The following is a 23,992-nucleotide window of genomic DNA, read 5'->3' on the forward strand; positions in this document are numbered from 1 at the left end:
CTGCATCCTCTCGGCTTCAGTACAGCAGAAGAACATGTCACTTCCTTTAGGATGTGCCTAGAAATGAGCTGGGCAGGGGTGTTTTCTCTGTAATGGGGTGCCTGGATACGTGGGTTCCAATTCCGTTGGGCTCTGTCGTCAGGGAAGTGAGGGAACCACTGCCTGGGGGCTCCTTACCGAACTTCCTTCTCCAGCAGAGCTCCCTGAGCCACCGGTCCCCAAGCTGGTCAAGGCTCACAGTCCACTCAATGCATTTCCCATCCAGTGACCCCCATATAGCCATCCCAAACTCCTGGGAGGCCTGAGTGCAGCTGTTGTCCTCAACAGAGGGAACAGAGCTGGGTTTAGATGAGGTTACTGTTAGGGTTAGGGTTAAGAAAGACTTAGGGTGACGGTTAGGGTTAGACGTCTTTGGGGTCATGGTTACTTTTAGGCTTAGGGTAGGGGTCAGGGTTAGGGTTAGGTTCATGGTTAGGTTTAGAGTCAGGCTCACAGTAGGGTCACGGTTAGCGTTACTGTCAGAGTCAAGGTCCGGGTCAGTGTTAGGGTAACGGTTAGGTTTAGGGTCAGGCAGTGTCATGGTCAGATTTAGGTTCAGGTTCAAGTTTTGTTTTGGGGACCGGGTTCATGTCAGGGTTAGGGATAGGTTTGGCACAGGTTTAGTGTCAGGGTTAGGGTCAGGGTCAGCGTTAGGTTCATGGTTATGGTAAGGTCAGCTTTATGTTTAGGTTCTGTTTTATGAGTAGGTTCAGGATCAGTTTACCTTTAGGGTTACGATTCTGTCCAGCATCACTGATTGGGTCAGCGTTAGGTTTACAGTCAGGGTTAGGGTCAGTGTTAAGGTCAAGGCCAGGGTCAGGTTTAAGGTTAAGGTCTGACATAGGCAAATTCAGAGTTAGGGTTATGATCAGGGTCCGGGAGAGGGTCAGGATTATTGTTAATGTGGGGTTAGGGTTAGGGTTAGAGGTAGGTTGCGGGTTAGGGTTAGACCCGGTTAGGGTCAGTGTCAGGGATAATGTTAGGGGTTTGTTTTAGGGTTAGGTTCAGCGTTAGGTTTCGGTTCAGGGCCCTTGTTAGTGTCAGGGTCAGGGTTACGTTTAGGGTTAGAGTTAGGGTCGGGATCACATTCAGTGTCAGGGTTATTGTTAGGGTCAGGGTCAGGGTCACTGTTAGAGTCAGGGTTAGGTTTCTGGTCTTTGCCTGGGTCAGGGTCAGGGTGAAGTCTAGGGCCAGTGTCAGGTTTACGGGCAGGATCAGGTATTGGTTTAAAGTCCACTGTGTTAGGGTCATGGTTAGGTTTAGGGTCAGGCCAGATTCAGGTTTAGGGTCCGGGTCTGGTTTAGGCAAAGTTCAGGGTTAGGGTTATGATCACAGTCAGGTATAAGGTCAGGGTTATTGTTAAAGTTTAGGGTTAGTGTTAGTGTTAGCGTTAGTTTGACGATTAGGTTTAGAACTTGTTAGGGACAGGGTCCTTGGTAGGGTTAGGGGTTAGTGTTAGGGTTAGGTTCAGCGATAGGATTTGGGGGAGGGCCCGTGTTAGTGTCAGGGTCAGGGTTACAATTAGGGTTAGAGTTAAGATCAGGCTCAAAGTCAGGGTCAGGTTTAGTGTTTAGGTGAGGGTCGGGGTCACTGTAAGTGTCAGGGTTAGGTTTATGGTCATGGTCTGGGTCAGGGTCAGCGTGAAGTTTAGCGCTACTGTCAGGTTTAGGGTCAGTTTCAGGTCTTGGTTTAAAGTCCACCTTTGGGTCAGGGTAGGGTTATGTAGTGGTCAGTGTTAGTGTCATGGTTTGGATTAGGGTCAGGGTCAGGGTCAGGTGAAGGTCAGTGCCAGGGTCAGGTTTAGGGTCAGGCTTTGGTTTAGGGTCAATGTTCGGTTCAGTGTCACAGTTAGGTTTTGGCGGTAGGGTTTGGGATTGGAGTTAGGGTTAGAGTTAGAAGTAGGGTTATGGTTAGGCTTAGGGTTAGACAGCGTAAGGTCAGGGTTAGGATTTGGTTTAGGGTCGGGGTTAGTGTTAGGGTCAGGGTCAGCGTTAGGTTTAGGTTCAGGGTCCTTATTGGTTAGAGTTACCCTTAGGTTTATGGTTAGGGTCAGGCTCACAGTCACGGTCAGTTTTAGGGTTAGGGTCAGGGTTAGGTCAGTGTCAGGGTTAGGATTAGGGTCAGGGTCAGGGTCATGGTTAGGTATAACTCATGGTTACGGTAATATCAATGTTAGGTTTAGATTCAGGGTCCACATCAGGGTCAGTGTCAGGCTTAGGTTTATGTTTAGTGTTCAGGTCAGGATCACAGTCAGGTTCAGGGTCAGGGTCAGGGTCAGGGCTTGGTTTCGGGTTTGGGGCAGGCTCACAGTCAGTGTCAGGGTCAGGGTTAGTGGTTACTCTTAGGGTGAGCCCAGCTCCTGGGTCATGGACCCATCCCTTCAAGGTCTCACGATACCCTGGGCCGAAGGGTATAGACCCTCCACCCGACCCACTTAACCAGCCTTAAACTGGGGTATGAACATGACTTGCCCACCAGACATCTAACCCCTCATCAGCCTGATCTTGCTTGGGGCATCTCCACTCACGATGGCATGTCCAGGTCCTTATTACACAAAGACACACAGACACCCAGAGGCACACACACACACACACACACAGAGACGGGGAGGAGACCTAGGGCTACACCCGTGGATCAGAAAGTGTGGGACTCTCTGACTCTGAGCCCCCTGGTGTCACCTTTTGATTTTATTAGCCAAAGGGCCAGAGGCATTGGGGAATCCTGATATAACCTGCCAGGGAGGGGACGTGTCTGGCAGGCAAGCTCTCTTCTCCTTGCATCCTCTCAGCTTCAGTACAGCGGAAGAACATGTTGCTTCCTTTCGGATGTGCCTTGAAATGAGCTGGGCAGGGGGGTTTTCTCTGTAATGGGGTGCCTGGATACATGGGTTCCAATTCCGTTGGGCTCTGTCGTCAAGAATGTGTAATCACCACTGCCTGGGGGCTCCTTACCGAACTTCCTGCTGTACCAGAGATCCCTGAGCCGCCAGTCCCCAAAATGCTCGGGCTCACACTCCACTCAATGCCGTTCCCATCCAGTGACCCCCATACAGCCTCCACCCAGCGCCTGCGAGGCCTGGATGCAGCTGTTGTCCCCGCTCAAGGCAACAGACCTGGGTTTAGACCAGGTTAGTGTTAGGGTTAGGGTTAAGAAAGACTTAGGGTCAGGGTTAGGGTTAGACCTCATTGGGGTCAGGGTTAGCGTAAGGCTTAGGGTAGGGTTCAGGGTTAGTATTAGGTTCATGGTTAGGTTTATGGTCAGGCTCACAGTAGGTTCACAGTTAGTGTTAGGGCCAGAGTCAGGGTCAGGGTCAGTGTTAGGTTGATGGTTAGGTTTAGGGTCAGGTTCAAGTTTTGGTTTGGGGGCAAGGTTCATGTCAGGGTCAGGGTTAGGTTTGGACAGGTTTAGTGTCAGGGTTAGGGTCAGGGTCAGGGTTAGGTTCATGGTTATGATAAGGTCAGCTTTATGTTTAGGTTCTGTTTTATGAGTAGGTTCAGGATCAGGGTTAGCTTTAGGGTTAAGATTCGTTTTTGGATCACGGATTGGGTCAGTGTTTGGTTTACAGTCAGGGTTAGGGTCAGTGTTAAGGTCAAGGTCAGGGTCAGGTTTAAGGTTAAGGTTGACATAGGCAAAGTTCAGAGTTAGGGTTATGATCAAGGTCAGGGAGAGGGTCAGGATTATTGTTAAAGTGCAGTTATGGTTAGGGCTAGAGGTAGGTTGAGGGTTAGGGTTAGACCGGTTTAGGGTCAGTGTCAGGGATAATGTTAGGAGTTAGTTTTAGTGTTTAGTTCAGCATTAGGTTTCTGTCAGGGCCCGTGTTAGTGTCAGTGTCAGGGTTACGTTTAGAGTTAGAGTTAGGGTCGGGATCACATTCAGTGTCAGGGTTTTTGTTAGGGTCAGCGTCAGGGTCACTGTTAGGGTCAGGGTTAAGTTTCTGGTCTTTGCCAGGGTCAGGGTCAGGGTGAAGTCTAGGGCCAGTATCAGGTTTACGGTCAGGATCAGGTATTGTTTTAATGTCAACATTCGGGTCAGCGACAGGTTTATGTCGTGGTCAATTTTAGGTCATGGTTACGATTATGCTCTGGGCCAGGGTCAGGTATAGGGTCAGGGTCTGGTATAGGCAAAGTTCAGGGTTAGGGTTATGATCATAGTCAGGTATAGGGTCAGGGTTATTGTTAAAGTTTAGGGTTAGTGTTAGGGTTAGCGTTTGGTTGACGGTTAGGGTTAGAACTTGTTAGGATCAGGGTCCGTGGTAGGGTTAGTGATTAGTGTTAGGGTTGGGTTCAGCGATAGGATTTGGGGGAGGGCCCGTGTTAGTGTCAGGGTAAGGGTTGTATTTAGGGTTAGAGTAGGTTCAGGCTCACAGTAAGGGTCAGGTTAGGGTTCAGGTCAGGGTCAAGATCACTGTTAGAGTCAGGGTTAAGTTTATGTTCATGGTCTGGGTCAGGGTCAGGGTGAAGTTTAGCGCCAGTGTCAGATATAGGGTCAGGTTCAGGTATTGGTTTAAAGTCCACATTCGGGTCAGGGACAGGGTTATGTAGTGGTCAGTGTTAATGTCATGGTTAGGATTAGGGTCAGGGTCAGGGTCAGGTAAAGGTCAGGGCCTGGGTCAGGTTTAGGGTCAGGCTTTGGTTTAGGGTCAATGTTCGGTTCAGTGTCACAGTTAGGTTTTGGCGGTAGGGTTTGGGATTGGGGTTAGGGTTAGAGTTAGAAGTAGTTTTATGGTTAGGGTTAGGGTTAGACAGCTTAAGGTCAGAAATAGGGTTTGGTTTAGGGTAGGGGTTATTGTTAGGGTCAGGGTCAGCGTTAGGTTTAGGTTCAGGGTCCGTATTAGGGTGATGGTTAGAGTTACCTTTAGGTTTAGGGTTAGGGTCAGGCTCACAGTCACGGTCAGGGGTAGGGTTAGGGTCAGAGTTAGGTCAGCGTCAGGGTTAGGATTATGGTCAGGTTCAGGTTCATGGTTATGTATGAGTCTTGGTTACAATACTATCAACGTTAGGTTTAGGTTCAGGGTGCAATCAGGGTCAGTGTCAGGCTTAGGTTTAGGTTTAGGGTTCAGTTCAGGATCACAGACAGGATCTGGGTCAGGGTCAGGGTTTGGGTTAGGGCTTGGTGCAGGCTCATAGTCAGTGTCAGGGTCAGGGTTAGTGGTTACTGTTAGGGTTAGCCCCGCTCCTGGGTCATGGACCCATCCGTTCACGTTCTCAGGATAAACCCTGGGCAGAAGGGTGTAGATCCTCCACCTGATCCCACTTAACCAGCCTTAAAATGGGGTGTGAACACAACTTGTCCACCAGACATCTAAACCCTCATCAGCCTGATCCTGCTTGTGGCATCTCCACTCACGATGGCATGGCCAGGTCCTCTTTACACACAGACACACAGACACCCAGAGGCACACACACACACACACACACACACACACACACAGACGAGGAGGAGACCTAGGGCTACACCGTCGATCAGAAGGCATGGGACTCTCTGACTCTGAGCCCCCTGGTGTCACCTTTTGATTTTATTAGCCAAAGGGCCTGAGATGTTGGGGAAACCTGATATGACCTGCCAGGGTGGGGACGTGTCTGGCGGGTGAGCTCTCTTCTCCCTGCATCCTCTCGGCTTCAGTACAGCAGAAGAACATGTCGCTTCCTTTAGGATGTGCTTTGAAATGAGCTGGGCTGGGGGTTTTTCTCGGTAATGTGGTGCCTGGATACGTGGGTTCCAATTCCTTTGGATTCTGTCGTCAGGGAAGTGAGATCACCACTGCCTGGGGGCACCTTACTGAATTTCATGCTTCACCAGACTCCCTGAGCCGCCGGTCCCCGAGCTGCTCAAGGCTCACCCTCCACTCAATGCAGTGCCAAACCAATGACCCCCATAGAGTGTCCCCCCAGCCCCTGAGAGGTCTGGGTGCAGCTGTTGTCCCTGCGCAAGGCAACAGAGCTGGATTTAGACTAGGTTAGTGTTAGGGTTAGGGTTAAGAAAGACTTAGGATCAGGGTTAGGGTTAGACATCGTTGGGGTCAGGATTAGCATAAGGCTTAGGGTAGGGGTCAGCTTTAGGTTTAGGTTCATGGTTAGGTTTAGGGTCAGTCTCAGAGTAGGGTCACGGTTAGCGTTATGGTCAGAGTCAGGGTCAGGGTCAGTGTTAGTGACGGTTAGTTTTAGGGTCAGGTTCAGGGTCATGGTCAGATTTAGGGTCAGGTTCAGGTTTAGGTTTGGGGGCAAGGTTGATGTCAGGTTTAGGGATAGGTTTGGCACAGGTTTAGTTTCAGGGATAGGGTCAGGTTCAGGGTTAGGTTCATGGTTATGGTAAGGTCAGCTTTATGTTTCGGTTCTGTTTTATGTGTAGGTTCAGGATCAGGTTTAGCTTTAGGGTTAAGATTCTGTCAGGATCACGGATTGGTTGAGAGTTAGGTTTACAGTCAGGGTTAGGGTCCGTGTTAAGGTCAAGGCCAGGGTCAGGTTTAAGGTTAAGGTCTGACATAGGCAAAGTTCAGAGTTAGGGTTATGATCAGGCTCAGGGAGAGGGTCAGGTTTATTGTTAAAGTGGGGTTAGGGTTAGGGTTAGAGGTAGGTTGAGGGTTAGGGTTAGACCGGGTTATGGTCAGTGTCAGGGATAATGTTAGGGGTTAGTTTTAGTGTTAGGTTCAGCGTTAGGTTTCTGTCAGGGCCCGTGTTAGTGTCTGTTCAGGGTTATATTTAGTGTTAGAGTTAGGGTCAGACTCACAGTCAGGGTCAGGTTTAGTGTTCAGGTCAGGGTCGGGGTCATTTTTACGGTCATGGTTAGGTTTATGGTCATGGTCTGGGTCAGGGTCAGGGTGAAGTCTAGGGCCAGTGTCAGGTTTATGGTCAGGACCAGGTATTGGTTTAAAGTCCACATTCGGGTCAGCGACAGGGTTATGTAGTGGTCAGTGTTAGGGTCATGGTTAGGTTTAGGTTCAGGGCCAGGGTCAGGTATAGGGTCAGGGTCTGGTATAGACGAATTTCAGTGTTAGGGTTATGATCATACTCAGGTATAGGGTCAGGGTTATTGTTAAAGTTAGGGTTAGTGTTAGGGTTAGCATTTGGTTGACGGTTAGGGTTAGAGCTTGTTAGGCCAGGGTCCATGGTAGGGTTATTGGTTAGTGTTAGGGTTGGGTTCAGCGATAGGATCCGGGGGAGGTCCCGTGTTAGTGTCAGGGTCAGGGTTACATTTAGGGTTAGTGTTAAGGTCTGGCTCACAGACAGGGTCAGGTTTGTTGTTCAGGTCAAGGTCGGGGTCACTGTTAGGGTCAGGGTTAGCTTTATCGTCATGGTCAGGGTCAGGGTGAAGTTTAGCAGCAGTGTCAGGTTTAGGGTCAGGTTCAGGTATTGGTTTAAAGTCCACATTCGGGTCAGGGACAGGATTGTGTAATGTTAGCATCAGGCTCACAGTCACGGTCAGGGGTAGGGTTAGGGTCAGGGTTAGGTCAGCGTCAGGATTATTATTAGTGTCAGGGTCAAGGTCATGGTTACATATGAGTCTTAGTTACAGTATTATCAGCGTTAGGTTTAAGTGCAGCGTCCTCATCAGGGTCAGTGTCAGGCTTAGGTTTATGTTTAGAGTTCAGGTCAGGATCACAGTCAGTGTCAGGGTCAGGGTTAGTGGTTACTTTTGGGGTTAGACCCGCTCCTGGGTATAGACCTATCCCTTCAGGGTCTCAGGACAAACCCTGGGCAGAAGGGTGTAGACCCTCCACCTGACCCACTTAACCAGCCTTAAATTGGGTTATGAACATGACTTGCCCACCAGACATCTAACCCCTCATAAGCCTGATCCTGCTTGGGGCATCTCCACCCACGATGGCATGGCCAGCTCTTCTTTACACACAGACTAACAAACACCCAGAGGCACACACACACACACACACACACACACACAGAGACGGGGATGAGACCTAGGGCTATACCCTTGGATCAGAAGGTATGGGACTCTGACTCTGAGCTCCCTGGTGTCACCTTTTGATTTTATTAGCTAAAGGGCATGATGCATTGGGGAAATCTGACATGACCTGACAGGGAGGGGACGTGTCTTCTCCCTGCATCCTCGGTTAGGTTCATGGTCAGCTTTATGTTTCGGTTCTGTTTTATGAGTAGGTTCTGGATCAGGCTTAGTTTTAGGGTTAAGATTCTGTTCAGGATCACGGATTGGGTCAGAGTTAGGGTTATGATCAGGGTCAGGGAGAGGGTCAGGATTATTGTTAAAGTGGGGTTAGGGTTAGGGTTAGAGGTAAGTTGAGGGTTAGGGTTAGACCGGGTTAGGATCAGTGTCAGGGACAATGTTAGGTTGTTAGTTTTAGGGTTAGGTTCAATGTTAGGTTTCGGGTCAGGGCCCATGTTAGTGTCAGGGTCAGGGTTAAGTTTAGGGTTAGAGTTAGGGTCAGGCTCACATTCATTATCAGGTTTAGTGTTAGGGTCAGGGTCAGGGTCACTATTAGGGTCAGGGTTAGGTTTATGGTCTTTGCCAGGATCAGGGTCAGGGTGAAGTCTAGGGCCAGTGTCAGTTTACGGTCAGGAACCGATATTGGTTTAAAGTCCACATTCAGGTCACCGACAGGATTATGTAGTGGTCAGTGATAGGGTCATGGTTAGGTTTAGGCTCAGGGCCAGGGTCAGGTTTAGGGTCAGGGTCTGGTATAGGCAAAGTTCAGGGTTAGGGTTATGATCATAGTCAGGTATAGGGTCAGGGTTATTGTTAAAGTTTAGGGTTTGTGTTAGTGTTAGCGTTTGGTTGACAGTTAGGGTTAGAACTTGTTAAGATCAGGGTCCGTGGTAGGTTTAGAGGTTAGTGTTAGGGTTAGGTTCAGCGATAGGATTTGGGGGAGGGCCCGTGTTAGTGTCAGAGTCAGGTCTACATTTAGGGTTAGAGTTAGGGTCATGCTCACAGGGTCAGGTTTGTTGTTCAGGTCAGGGTCAGTGTCAATGTTAGGGTCAGGGTTAGGTTTATCGTCATGGTCTGGGTCAGGTTCAGGATGAATTTTAGCACCAGTGTCAGGTTTAGGGTCACGTTCAGGTATTGGTTTAGAATCCACATTCGGGTCAGGGATAGGAATGTGTAGTGGTCAGTGTTAGTGTCATGGTTAGGATTAGGGTCAGGGTCAGGGTCAGGGTCAGGTGAAGGTCAGGGCCTGGGTCAGGTTTAGGGTCAGACTTTGGTTTAGGGTCAATGTTCGGTTCAGTGTCACAGTTAGGTTTTGGCGGTAGGGTTTGGGATTGGGGTTAGGGTTAGAGTTAGAAGTAGGGTTATTGTTAGGGTTAGACAGCGTAAGGTCAGGGTTAGGGTTTGGTTTAGTGTAGGGGTTAGTGTTAGGGTCAGGGTCAGCTTTAGGTTTAGGTTCAGGGTCCGTATTAGGGTCACGGTTAGAGTTACCTTTAGGTTTAGGGTTAGGGTCAGGCTCACAGTCACGGTCAGGGTTAGGGTTAGGGTCAGGGTTAGGTCAGCGTCAGGGTTAGGATTAGGGTCAGGGTCTGTGTCATGATTAGGTTTGAGTCATGGTTACGGTAATGTCAGTTTAAGTTCAGGGTCACATCAGGGTGAGTGTCAGGCTTAGGTTTAGGTTTAGGGTTCAGGTCAGGATCACAGTTTGGTTCAGGGTCAGGGTCAGGGTCAGGGCTTGGGTTAGGGTTTGGCGCAGGCTCACAGTCAGTGTCAGGGTCAGGGTTAGTGGTTACTGTTGGGGTGAGCCCCGCTCCTGGGTATGGACCCATCCCTTCAAGGTCTCAGGATAAACCCTGGGCAGAAGTTTGTAGACCCTACAGCCGATCTCACTTAACCAGCCTTAAACTGGGGTGTGAACATGACTTGCCCACCAGACATCTAAACCCTCATCAGCCTGATCCTGCTTGGGGCATCTCCACCCGCCATGGCATGGCCAGCTCCTCCTTACACTCAGACTCACAATCACCCAGAGGCACACACGCAAACACACACACACACACACACACACACACACAACCCAGTAAGACGGAGAGGAGACCTAGGGCTACACCCGTGGATCAGAAGGTGTGGGACTCTCTGACTCTGAGCCCCCTGGTGTCACCTTTTGATTTTATTAGCCAAAGGTCCTGAGGCATTGGGAAACCTGATATGACCTGCCAGGGAAGGGACCTGTCTGTCAGGCGAGCTCTCCTCTCCTGCATCCTCTCGGCTTCAGTACAGTAGAAGAACATGTCGCTTCCTTTAAGATGTGCCTAGAAATGAGCTGGGCAGGGGGCGTTTCGCTGTTATGGGGTGCCTGGATACGTGGGTTCCAATTCCGTTGGGCTCTCTCATCAGGGAAGTGAGGTCACCACTGCCTGGGGGCTCCTTTGAACTTCCTTCTCCAGCAGAGCTCTTTGAGCCACCGGTCCCCAAGCTGGTCAAGGCTCACACTCCACTCAATGTATTGGCCATCCAGTGACCCCCAGATAGCCTCCCCCAAACCCCTGGGAGGCCTGGGTGCAGCTGTTGTCCCCGCCAGAGGGAACAGAGCTAGGTTTAGACCAGGTTAGTGTTAGGGTTAGGTTTAAGAAAGACTTAGGGTCAGGGTTAGGGTTAGAGGTCTTTGGGGTCAGGGTTAGCGTTAGGCTTAGGGTAGGGGTCAGGTTTAGGGTTAGGTTCATGGTTAGGTTTAGGGTCAGGCTCACAGTAGGATCAGGGTTAGCGTTACGCTCAGAGTCAGGGTCAGGGTCAGTGTTAGGGTAACGGTTAGGTTTAGGGTCCGGCAGGGTCATGGTCAGATTTAGGGTCAGGTTCAAGTTTTGGTTTGGGGGCAAGGTTCATGTCAGGGTCCTGGTTAGATTTGGCACAGTTTTAGTTTCATGGTTATGGTCAGGGTCTGGGTTAGGTTCATGGTTATGGTAAGGTCAGCTTTATGTTTAGGTTCTGTTTTATGCGTAGGTTCAGGATCAGGGTTAGCTTTTGGGTTACCATTCTGTTCAGGATCACGGATTGGGTCAGAGTTAGGTTTATAGTCAGGGTTAGGGTCAGTGTTAAGGTCAAGGCCAGGGTCAGGTTTAAGGGTAAGGTCTGACATAGGCAAAGTTTAGAGTTAGGGTTATGATCATGGTCAGGGAGAGGGTCAGGATTATTGTTAATGTGGGGTTAGGTTTAGGGTTAGAGGTAGGTGTATGGATTAGGGTCAGTGTTAGGGATAATATTAGGGGTTAGTTTTAGGGTTAGGTTCACCGTTAGGTTTTCGGTCAGGGCCCATGTTAGTGTCAGGGTTAGGGTTTCGTTTAGGGTTAGAGTTAGGTCAGGCTCACATTCAGTGTCAAGGTTAGTGTTAGGGTCAGGTTTAGGTTTCTCGTCTTTGCCTGGGTCAGGGTCAGGGTGAAGTCTAGGGCCAGTGTCAGGTTTATGGTCAGGATGAGGTATTGGTTTAAAGTCCACATTCGGTTCAGCGACAGGGTTATGTAGTGGTCATTTTTAGGTTCATGGTTAGGTTTAGGGTCAGGGCCAGGTTCAGGTTTAGGGTCAGGGTCTGGTATAGGCACAGTTTAGGGTTAGGTTTATGAGCATAATCAGGTATACGTTCAGGGTTATTGTTAAAGTTTAGGGTTAGTGTTAGGGTTAGAGTTAGGTTGAGGATTAGGTTTAGACTTGGTTAGGGTCAGGGTCCGTGGTAGGTTTAGGGTATAGTGTTAGGGTTAGTTTCAGCGATAGGATTCGGTGGAGGGCCCGTGTTAGTGTCAGGGTCAGGGTTACATTTAGGGTTAGAGTTTGGGTCAGGCTCACATTCAGTGTCAGGGTTAGTGTTAGGTTCTGGGTCAGGGTCACTGTTAGGGTCAGGGTTAGGTTTATGGTCATGGCCTGGGTCAGGGTCAGGGTGAAGTCTAGGGCCAGTGTCAGGTTTACTGTCAGGATCATGTATTGGTCTAAAGTCCACATTCGGGTCAGGGACAAGGTTATGTAGTGGTCAGTGTTAGGGTCATGGTTGGGTTTAGGGTCAGGGCCAGGGTCAGGTTTAGGGTTAGGGTCTGGTATAGGCAAAGTTCAGGGTTATGGTTATGTTCATAGTCAGGTATATGGTCATAGTTATTGTTAACGTTTAGGGTTAGTGTTAGGGTTAGAGTTAGTTTGAGGGTTGGAGTTAGACCTGGTTAGGGTCAGGTTCTGAGGTAGGGTTAGGGCTTAGTGTTAGGGTTAGGTTCAGCAATAGGATTCGGGAGAGGGCCCGTGTTAGTGTTAGGGTCAGGGTTACGTTTAGGGTTAGAGTAAGGGTCATGCTCTCAGTCAGGTTCTGGTTTAGTGTTCAGGTCTGGGTCGGGGTTACTGTTAGGTTCAGGGTTAGGTTGATGGTCATGGTCTGGGTCTGGGTCAGGGTGAAGTTTAGGGCCAGTGTCAGGTTTAGCATCAGGATCAGGTATTGGTTTTAAGTCAACAGCGTAAGGTCAGGGTGAGGGTGTGGTTTAGGGTAGGGGTTAGTGTTAGGTTCAGGGTCAGCGTTCGGTTTAAGTTCAGTGTCTGTATTATGGTCAGGGTTACGGTTACCTTTAAGGTTAGGATTAGGGTCAGGCACACAGTCACGGTCAGGGTTAGGGTTAGGGTCAGTGTTAGGTCAGCATCACAGTTAGGATTAGAGTCAGGGTCAGGGTCAATGTTAGGGATGAGTCATAGCTAGGTTATCTCAGAGTTAGGTTTAGGTCCAGGGTCCAGATCAGGGTCAGCATAAGGCTTATCTTTAGGTTTAGGGTTCAGGTAGGGATCACGGTCATAGTTAGGGTCAGGTACAGGGTCAGGGCTCGGGTTAGGGTTGGGGGCAGGCTCACAGTCAGTGTCTGGGTCAGGGTTAGTGGTTACTGTTAGGGTTAGCCCCGTTCCTGGGTCATGGACCCATCCCTTCAGGGTCTCAGTATAAACCCTGGGCAGAAGGGTGTAGACCCTGTACCCCATCCCACTTAACCAGCCTTAATCTGGGGTGTGAACAAACTTGCCCACAAGACATCTAAACCCTCTTCAGCCTGATCCTGCTTGGGGCATCTCCACCCACGATGGCATGGCCAGGTCCTCTTTACACACAGACACAGAAACGCAGAGGCGCACACACACACACACACACACACACACACACACACACACTCACACACACAGAGACGGGGAGGAGACCTAGGGCTACACCCGTGGATCAGAAGGTGTGGGACTCTCTGACTCTGAGCCCCCTGGTGTCACCTTTTGATTTTATTAGCCAAAGGGCCTGAGATGTTGGGGAAACCTGATATGACCTGCCAGGGTGGGGACGTGTCTGGCGGGCGAGCTCTCTTCTCCCTGCATCCTCTCGGCTTCAGTACAGCAGAAGAACATGTCACTTCCTTTAGGATGTGCCTAGAAATGAGCTGGGCAGGGGTGTTTTCTCTGTAATGGGGTGCCTGGATACGTGGGTTCCATTTCCGTTGGGTTCTGTCATCAGGGAAGTGAGGTCACCACTGCCGGGGTGCTCCTTACCGAACTTCCTGCTACACCAGAGCTCCCTGAGCCAGCGGTCCCCAGCTGCTCAGGCTCACCCACCACTGAATGCAGTGCCAATCCAATGACCTCCATACAGCCACTCCCTAGCCCCTGGGAGACCTGGGTGCAGCTGTCGTCCCCGCTGGAGGGAACAGAACTGGGTTTAGACAAGGTTAGTGTAAGGGTTAGGGTTAACAAAGACTTAGGATCAGGGTTAGGGTTAGAAGTCCTTGGGGTCAGGGTTAGCGTAAGGCTTAGGGTAGGGGTCAGGGTTAGTGTTAGGCTCATGGTTAGGTTTAGTATCAGGCTCACAGTAGGGTCTCGGTTAGCATTATGGTCAGAGTCAGTGTCAGGGTCAGTGTTAGGGTGAAGGTTAGGTTTAGGGTCAGGTTCAGGGTCATGGTCAGATTTAGGGTCAAGTTCAAGTTTTGGTTTGGGGGCTAGGTTCATGTCAGGGTCAGGGTTAGGTTTGGGACAGTTTCAGTGTCAGGGTTAGGGTCAGGGTCAGGGTCAGGTTCATGGTTATGGTAAGGTCAGCTTTATGTTTAGGTTCTGTTTTATGAGTAGGTTCAGGATCAGGGTTAGCTTTAGGGTTAGATTCTGTTTAGGATCACGGATTGGGTCAGAGTTAGGTTTACAGTCAGGGTTAGGGTCCGTGTTAAGGTCAAGGCCAGGGTCAGGTTTAAGGTTAAGGTCTGACATAGGCAAAGTTCAGAGTTAGGGTTATGATCAGGGTCAGGGAGAGGGTCAGGATTATTGTTAAAGTGGGGTAAGGGTTAGGGTAGGAGATAGGTTGAGGGTTAGGGTTACACCGGGTTAGGGTCAGTGTCAGGGATAATGTTGGGGTTAGTTTTAGTGTTAGGTTCAGCGTTAGGTTTCGGGTCGGGCCCGTGTTAGTGTCAGGGTCAGGGTTATGTTTAGGGTTAGAGTTAGGGTCAGGCTCACAGTCAGGGTCAGGGATAGTGTTAGGGTCGGGGTCAGGGTCACTGTTAGGGTCATGGTTAGGTTTATGGTCTTTGTCTGGTTCAGGGTCAGGGTGAAATGTAGTGCCAGTGTCAGGTTTAGGGCCAGGTTCAGGTATTGGTTTAAAGTCCACATTCGGGTCCGGATCAGGATTATGTAGTGGTCAGTGTTAGTGTCATGGTTAGGATTAGGGTCAGGGTCAGGGTCAGGTGAAGTTCAGGGCCTGGGTCAGCTTTAGGGTCAGGCTGTGGTTTATGGTCAATATTCAGTTCAGTGCCACAGTTAGGTTTTGGCGATAGGGTTTGGGATTGGGTTTAGGGTTAGATTTAGAAGTAGGGTTATGGTTAGGGTTAGGGTTAGACAGCGTAAGGTTAGGGTTAGGGTTTGGTTTAGGGTAGGGTTTAGTGTTAGGGTCAGGGTCAGCATTAGGTTTAGGTTCAGGGTCCATATTAGGGTCATGGTTAGATTCACCTTTAGGTTTAGGGTTAGGGTCAGGCTCACAGTCACGGTCAGGGTTAGGGTTAGGGTCAGGGTTAGGTCAGCATCAGGGTTAGGATTAGGGTCAGGGTCAGGGTCATGGTTAGGAATGAGTCTTGGTTACAGTAATATTAACGTTAGGTTTAGGTTCAGGGTGCAATCAGGGTCAGTGTCAGGCTTAGGTTTAGGTTTAGGGTTCAGGTAGGATCACAGACAGGGTCAGGGTCAGGGTCATTGTTTCGGTTAGGGTTTGGGGCAGGCTCACAATCAGAGTCAGGGTCAGGGTTAGTGGTTACTGTTAGGGTTAGCCCCGCTCCTGGGTCATGGACCCATCCGTTCACGTTCTCAGGATAAACCCTGGGCAGAAGGATGTGGACACTCCATCCGATCCCACTTAACCAGTCTTAAACTGGGGTGTGAACATAACTTGCCCACCAGACATCTAAACCCTCATCAGCCTGATCCTGCTTGGGGCATCTCCACCCACAATGGCATGGCCGGGTCCTTTTACACACAGACACACAGACACCCAGAGGTACACACACACACAAACACACACACACACACACACACACACGCACACACATAGAGAGACGGGGAGGAGACTTAGGGCCACACCGGTCGATCAGAAGGTTTGGGACTCTCTGACTCTGAGCCCCCTGGTGTCACCTTTTGATTTTATTAGCCAAAGGGCCAGAGGCGTTGGGAAATCCTGATATGACCTGCCAGGGAGCGGAGGTGTCTGGCGGGCGAGCTCTCTTTTCCCTACAACCTCTCGGCTTCAGTACAGCAGAAGAACATGACGCTTCCTTTAGGATGTGCCTAGAAATGAGCTGGGCAGGGGGGATTTCTCTGTAATGGGTGCCTGGATATGTTGGTTCCAATTCCGTTGAGCTCTGTCGTCAGGGAAGTGAGGTCACCACTGCCTGGGGGCTCCTTACCAAACTTCCTGCTGTACCATAGCTCCAGAGCCGCCGGTCCCCAAGATGAAATAGGGCAATACTATAGAAAATGCTTGAGAGAAATCTCTCTTATGATTGAGATAACCTGATATTTCCATTGATTCATTCATTCGTTCAACAATTATCTACTGAGTATTATGTATGCAATCCTCTTCTGAATACAGAATAAATCAGGAAAAAGCCCCCACAGATACCATTTTTATAGCACATGCATTCAAAAAGAAGAGAGAGAACAGACAGTAAATAAATAAATATATAATATGTCACCTGTTGATAAGAAGTCAAATGTAGAGAGGGACAGAAACTATGTTGATTGTGATGGTGCTGGTGCTGGCTGTGTGTGCAGTTAGGGGAGATTACTCTGATAAAAAGACATTGGCAGATCCTTGAGTGGATTCAGAGAACAAGACGGGTACATTTAAGAAGAGGAAACAAGTGCAACCCCCCAAGGGAGGCACGCACTTGCTGTACTCTGTTAGACACTAAGGAGGCTGGTGAGCGGAGGCAGAGACAGCTGAGTGAAGAGGTAGGAGATGAATTGAGAAGGAAGTTGAGTGTTAAATTTTGTAAGACTGAATTTTGTATTGAGTGAAGTGTGGAGCCATTGGAGATCTTAAAGCAGAGAAATAACAAGGTCTGACTTTTGTCTTAAACGGATTGCTTTAACTGCTGAGTGGAAAATAAACTAGAACAGAGCAAAAATGGAATCCAGAAGACCAGATAGGAGACTATTACAATAACTCAGGCTATAGAAGACGGTGTTTTGGACCACAGTGGGAGTAACTGAAGTGTGGAGAACTGGTCAGATTTAGAATATATTTTGAAGATAGAATCCACAGCTTCTACCAAAGAATTAAACGTGGGCAGTGAAAGAAAGAGATGAATCAAGAATGACTCTACAGTTTCCTGTTTGAGCTATTGCAAGACCAGCAGAGCTCGAGAAGAATAAGAGCTTGGTTTTGAACATGTTGGGTTTAACTCATCTAGGTAGATCTGGAAAGCAGGCAGTGGAAGAAAGCTGAAAATCCAGGTCTGGACTGGAGGTGGAGATGTGGAGTCATCAGGAGACAGATGGTAGAAGAGGGACAGTCACCAAGGACTCAGTGTAGACAGAGGAGAAGTCTGAGGTTGGGTCCTGGAGCACATTCATACTCAGAGATCAGGGAAATGAGAAGAAACCCTAAGTGGAGGGGCTTGTCCTCACTCAGAAGGGATTGGAGTAAGGGTTCCACCCAGGTAAACTTAGTGGGATTCTGTGGGTCTTCTTTCCTTACCGATTTTTCTATTCAAGATTTATTTGACAGAGAGAGAGAGAGAGAGAGAGAGAGAGAGAGAGAGCAGGAGCACACACATGCAGGGGGAAGAGACAGAAGGAGAGGGAGAGAATCTCAATCAGATTCCCCGCTGAGCATGGAGCCTGAGGTGGGGCTCGATTTCATAACCCTGAGCTCATGACCTGAGCCAAGATTCACACGCTTAATCACTTAGCCACCTACACACCCACCCAGTTTGTTTTTCTTTCTTTTTTTAAAATATTTTATTCATTTATTTATTTGACACAGAGAGAAAGAGAGAGAGAGAGATCACAAGTAGGCATAGAGGCAGGCAGAGGGAGAGGGAGAAGCAGGTTTCCTGCTGAGCAGAGAGCCTGATACAAGAGCCTGAGACCCTGAGACCATGATCTGAGCTGAAGCCACCCAGGTGCCCTCAATTTACTTTTCTCAGTGAAGTCATCAGAATGGTCGGTCATCAGCTGTATCTGATGGAAGGTGTTCAATTCTCACTCTGAACAAAATGGCTGTACATTAGAATCACTGGGAGAATTTTAAAAGCACACTTATATCCAGACCCTAATTGGATATTAATCTAATTGGTTCTACACCAATTAGATCAGATCCTCTGGAGGTGGGCACTCCTGTGTTTTAAAGTCTTCCAGGTGATTCAAAAGTGTGGCCAGTGTTGAGAAGCCCTGGCTTGAGGTTGGAGGAAAGAAGATGTGAAATAGTCAAAATATTTCACGAGAAGAGTGGAGATTCTGTCGGTCAGAGAAACATACTTGGATTTGTGGCTGAGAATTTAATGTGAAAGGGGCGCCTGGGTGGCTCAGTGGGTTAAGCTGCTGCCTTCAGCTCAGGTCATGATCTTAGGGTCCTGGGATCGAGTCCCACATCGGGATCTCTGCTCAGCAGGGGGCTTGCTTCCCTTCCTCTCTCTGTGATCTCTTCCCTTCCTCTCTCCTACTGTGATCTCTCTCTGTCAAATAAATAAATAAAATCTTAAAAAAAAAAAAAAAAACTTAATGTGAAAACTTCCAGCATCGTTGCTTTTCTCACCAACCACCTTCAGCTGCCAGGGGCAGATGTAGGGTGGACAGAGGGTTGGGTTTTTACCAAGGTGGGGTTGTATCAGGTATGTATGATGTATGATGGAGGTGAGAGTATGGGACAGGGATTATAGTTATGGGAGTGGACTCTGTGACAGCTGCGGAGGCCTGTGAGAATTTGGGGGAAGGATCAAGAACCACAAAAAATGAAATAGGGGGACGCCTGGGTGGCTCAGTTGGTTAAGCAGCTGCCTTCGGCTCAGGCCATGATCCCAGCGTCCTGGGATCAAGTCCCACATCAGGCTCCTTGCTCGGCAGGGAGCCTGCTTCTCCCTCTGTCTCTGCCTGCCACTCTGTCTGCCTGTGCTCACTCTCGCTCCCTCTCTCTCTCTGACAAATAAATAAAATCTTAAAAAAAAAGATTCTCTTCAAAAAAAGAAAATCAAATAGGTAAATGGCTTCTTCTGAGTGACTTAGATAATTAATACTTCTTGAAATAATTTAGTGCAGCCAGACCCCTGCAAAGCAGCACAAACAACTCTGATGAGTGCTTCAATCTACCACTTCTTCCCAGGGCTTCAATCAATTGCTTTCAACAAGTGAACATTGAGATATTTAGAGCAAAGGAAAAAAAATAAATATTGGAAGTTCACATTTTTTTTTAAGATTTTATTTATTTATTTGACAGAGACACAATGAGATAGGGAATACAAGCAGGGGGAGTGGGAGAGGGAGAAGCAGGTTTTTCCTCTGAGAAGGGAGCCCGACACGGGGCTGGATTCTCAGGCCCCTGGGATCATGACCTGAGCCGAAGGGCAGATGCTTAGCAATTGAGCTACCCAGGCTCCCCTGGAAGTTAGCTTTTTACATTCTTGGAAAATGGGATTTTGTATATTTATGTCCTTTTTCTGTCCCCTTGTGGATATTTTCCCTCTTGAAACACACCCAACCCCTGCTCCACAGTTGTCCAGTAAAATAAAGGGATCTGAGTGCCATCCCCAAAGTTCACTGTCCCCAGTCATTTTACTGGTTCTTGAAATGAGTGCACTTGCCCTAGGATGGCTTGGACCCTCCCAGTAATCAGAAGCTTCCAGGATGGGTCAAAGATTACTTTATTTGCTATAATTCTGCAAGTTGAATGTATCTCTCAGCCATTTCCTGTGAATGCGTTTAAAGGAGAAACAATCCTGGGAAGCTGTTTTACACAAAAGAGTAGATTTCTCAGTTGTAGAAACTCAGGTATTATAAGAAAAAGGGAGAGATATTCCTTACTAGAAGGGGGACCTGCTCAGCGTTTCTAAATTCACATTGGTAGATTGTTGAACTGTTGTAGGCTGAGTGTTAAAATCACATTTTTCCCTCCGTTTTCTTACAGAGACAATGATGGTTCTTCCAAGATTGTCTGTGAAAGGATAGACACCTGCAAAACCACACATTTGACCTGAGCCATCACCCAAGTAGAATGTAATCCGCTCTCAGATCATAGGAGAAAAAAGAGAGAGAATCCCAAGAAGAAACACACACGTCAGGATTTTCATCAAATTTAGTGCACGTCTCACCATTTATCTTCATTTGCGGTAATTTTTTAAATAAACACTAATGTCGAATTGCCCTGCGTTACAACGAGCAACTCAGTTATCAGAAAACCACGAGTCTCCAACGTTTGCTCTAATTACTAAAGCAGAAGAGCGGACAGAGTTTAGAAAATTTTCAACAAGGCTTAAACAAGAGAGATTTTCCACTTTTTTCTAATCAGGTCAACATAGATACCACTTTCCCTACAACCTTGTAGGCAGTTGGTATTTTTCAGAGATATCATTTGGTTCTTTATAGAAGGCTTAAAGTTGGAGGTCCATAAAAACGATAATCAACTTTTATGTGTGCCTTCTATAGGCCTGAAACTGTGCTAAATGAACAGTATCTAATTTAATCCTCCTAATAAGCCCTGTGAAGTCAATACTACTGACTATTCTCACTCCAAGAGGGGGGCAAAGCAGATGCTTCGAGAGTTGAACTCAGTTTTCCAAGTTCATACAGCTCGTATATGATGGAATCAGGACTTGAGCTCAGTCTAATGCCAGGTTGGACCCTCAGTTGCAGCTACTGTAGTTTTTTTTACCGTCACCTGCTTCCCTCCCCCACCCCCGCCCCCATCTCATTCCCATTTAGGGATAATCAGCCATACCTAAATGACAGTGGCCAGGCAGGAAGGGTGGCTACTGGGTTTAATTATTTATATCCAGGGGGAAGAGTCGCCTCGCCCCATACATTCCGCTTCAGCTCTTGCCCTGCCAGGGGAGTAGCCATCCTTCAAACCATCAGTGTTAATTGCTGGTGAGGGATGAATTAGGCGGCAGGGGTCACACACAGTTTACTAGTCATGCATATTTCTTTCAGAATACCTAAGTACCATTCCCTTGGAGATGAGAAGAAATGATGGGAGGGATGTTAAAAGGCACTCCCAGAAATATTTCTGGACCAGTCATGATCACTAGCCCTTATGATACTCTTGGAGTCATTTTACTGGTTCTTGAAATGAGTGCACTTGCCCTAGGATGGCTTGGCCGCTCCCTGTAATCAGAAGCTCCGAAGATGGGTCAAAGATTACTTTATTTGCTATAATTCTGCAAGTTGAATGTATCTCTCAGCCATTTCCTGTGAATGCTATTATGGGGCAGGCACAGGGGGATGACTATGGGACAGATACATATCAGGTGAGAGGAATCCTATGCTTTTGTATGAAGGAGAAGCCCATTCTCCTTGGTGATGGGAGTTTCCCTTCTGCTCTGACTCCTCCCCAGCCGGGATCAGTGGGGAGCCTCCTCCTTTGGGCGACAGGTCTCCTTCTTTCTAAATCCTCTTTTTTTGGGCCAAAAAGCAAGACTACCCTTCTTTTCATCTTTCAGCTTTTTCATCCTGGCCAACGACACTCAAACACCCTTGCCCCAAATTTGGGCTGCTAGACTATGCCAAGAGGCCACATACTGGTTATATTACCTCAGGCCCAGTGTTTGGACTTCACTGAACCTTAATTGTAACATCTGAGAAGGGTTGGGGAGGCGGATGTTGTGAGGATTCATTAAGACAATGTTAAATTTTTATCAGAGTCAAGGAAGATCTCTTGTTAGGAATGAGTTCAATCTTACCAGGATAGAGGGCAAAATAGCATTTTACATATATTTTTTTAATAAAGTATTTCTTTTTTAAAAATTATTTATTTGACAGAGAGACAGAGCAGGAATACAAGCAGGGGGAGTGGGAGAGGGAAAAGAAGGCTTCCTGCTGAGCAGGGAGCCCAATGTGGGCCTCCATCCCAAGACCCTAAGATCGTGATCTGAGTGGAAAAAAGACGCTTTAAGGACTGAGCCACCCAGGTTCCCTGCAAAACAGCATTTTTTTAAAAGATTTTATTTATTAATTTGACAGACAGAGATCACAAGTAGGCAGAGAAGTAGGCAGAGAGATAGGGAGAAGCAGGCTCCCCGCTGAGCAGAGAGCCCGATGGGGGGCTCCATCCCAGGACCCTGGGATCATGACCTGAGCCAAAGGCAGAGGCTTTAACCCACCGAGCCACCCAGGCACCCTGGAAAACAGCCTTTTAAACAATATTTTTATTTTTATTTTATACATATATATGTAAACATAGAATTGAATGTATACATATAAATATAATTTGTAAACACATTTGATGTATATTTATGTTTATCCTAGGATGCAACACTGCCCTCCTGAGCAGCGCAAGAGGGTGTGTTTTTACAGAGAATCACCAAAGAGCTTGACCCAACTGAAGGGCCAGCCTTGCGCTGCTGCTTAAGAGAAAGCCTTGAGTTGGGAAAGGTTTGACAAATACTGAGAAAAACCAGTTAATTAATATGTTAAAAACCCTACCCAACCACAGTATGAACCATTTAGACATATGGCTTTAATTTTGACTTTAGTCTCCAAAGCCTAGGGGTCTCTGGGGAAAGGGGGCAGAGGGAGAGACAGGACCAGCTTCTCTGTGGGCCAGGTTTCTGGGGTTGCTCCCAGCCCTGCCCCCAGAGGGAATGCCCCCACCCAGGGCTTTGCTCCCAGAAGGGCCCCTCCCCCAGAAAGCCCCTTCCCAAAGGGCCCTGCCCTTTGGCCACACCCTGAGAGGTCCCATTATCCACCCCCAACCCCCTCACACCCCCCTACCCCCGCCAAGCACTGCCCTCAGAAAGGTTCTAAGGTGAAGTCAGTGTGCTTCTCTCTCACTGTCTAGAAATTACTCAATTTTATTTTTTACTTTGTGTTTTTTGAGCGAAGTGGGTGGTGTAAGGACCTATTTTATATTTTTATATTTTAGCCAGAGGCTTCCATTGAGGTTACACAATAACCTTGTTGTTTAACCCTTAAGCTGTCCCTGCTCCCCTTCTCCCAGAGGACTTACTTAAAAACAAGTCCCGGAAATCAACCTCAGGTAACAAAGCCCAAATACAAGGGTGGGTCACGCCAGGTAAGACATCTGATCAGTGGAGGGTTGCATACTGTCTCCCTAGCTACCAAGGAGTATGGGTCCCGCCCTTTGTGAGTCTTTTGGGCGCCAATCCTAACCAAGGTGATAGGCTAGGTCAAATATCTACTAAAAGGTAAGTTGTAATTCAATTGCTCACCTAGCATCACTGTGCAGCTTTCTCTGTGTGTTACAATTTCATTGGCTACCTGTGCATGACCAGGCCCAACCACATGGCCTATGTCCTTAAGAGCTAGTCCGTAAAGGAGAGAGGGGTTGACTTTTCTGTAAGAAAAGTGGCCCTGGCTGGTCAGTTTTATTCTTGATGCTTGGTGTGAAATAAAGCTTTGTTTGACCCTCGCTTTGTATCAGTCTCGCTCTTTTAATCATGGACCCATTATTGGGGCATAACAGGTGGGACAGTGGAGCACGTACATAGCGGAGGGGACAGCCCACTGTGGGTATCCACCATTCCTTGCCTCCTCATTTGCATGTACTGCTCGCCCTGCCCGGGGAGCACAGCATGGAAATGGACACCTCGTGAGTGGTGGACAACGAGACTCGCTGACCACGTGACGTCTATGACCGAGTCAACCGGAGCTCGCCTTCCCTACAGACCAGAGCTTGCTCTGAGCACCGGCAGGAGGCAGTGGCCTCTTGTGAGCAGCCCAGAACCCTGTCTTTTCCTTTCTCACTCATGTCAACTCCCTGTGTTAGCCAAGCCTTGGAAGTGGTGACTTAGGAGGGAAGGGAAAGAAAGGCAGCCCCCCGCTCCTGATTCTGTCAAGTTCCTTACTCATCAGGAAGCCGAGGGAGGCAGGGTCGGTGGAACATGTGTGAGTCCCCAGGTGAGGTAAAGATGGCAGAGCTGGTCTTGTGCAGGGTTTCCACGGTTCTGATAAGAAGAGGGCACGTGGGTGTGCCCCAGCTGTGGAATCCCTGCGTGAATTATTTAACACTGACATTGCACCCTGCGAAGATGAATGGCAAGAATCATGCCCATAATCACATTTTAAAATTTTTATTTGCTTGGAATGACATTAAATGCAAATAGAAAACAGCAGCCATGCCCCTTCAGAAGACAGACCATGGAGGAAATGAGCTTTCTATTTTAGTACCTTTAACAAACACTTCTTCCCTGTTTTTGCCCAAAGGGCCCTATATCTTCATTTTGCATGGGGCTTGTAAATTATGTAGCCAGCCCTGGGGAGAGCTGTGCAGTGTCTCAATGACCCAGTGCAGGGAATGGCAGGAGCCTCCCTCCTTGATACAGTAGTATTACACAAGCCCCTGAAGCTGAAACAGAACTTC

This window comes from Mustela lutreola, chromosome 1 (genome assembly GCF_030435805.1).
Source record: "Mustela lutreola isolate mMusLut2 chromosome 1, mMusLut2.pri, whole genome shotgun sequence".
NCBI classification, from domain to species: domain Eukaryota; kingdom Metazoa; phylum Chordata; class Mammalia; order Carnivora; family Mustelidae; genus Mustela; species Mustela lutreola.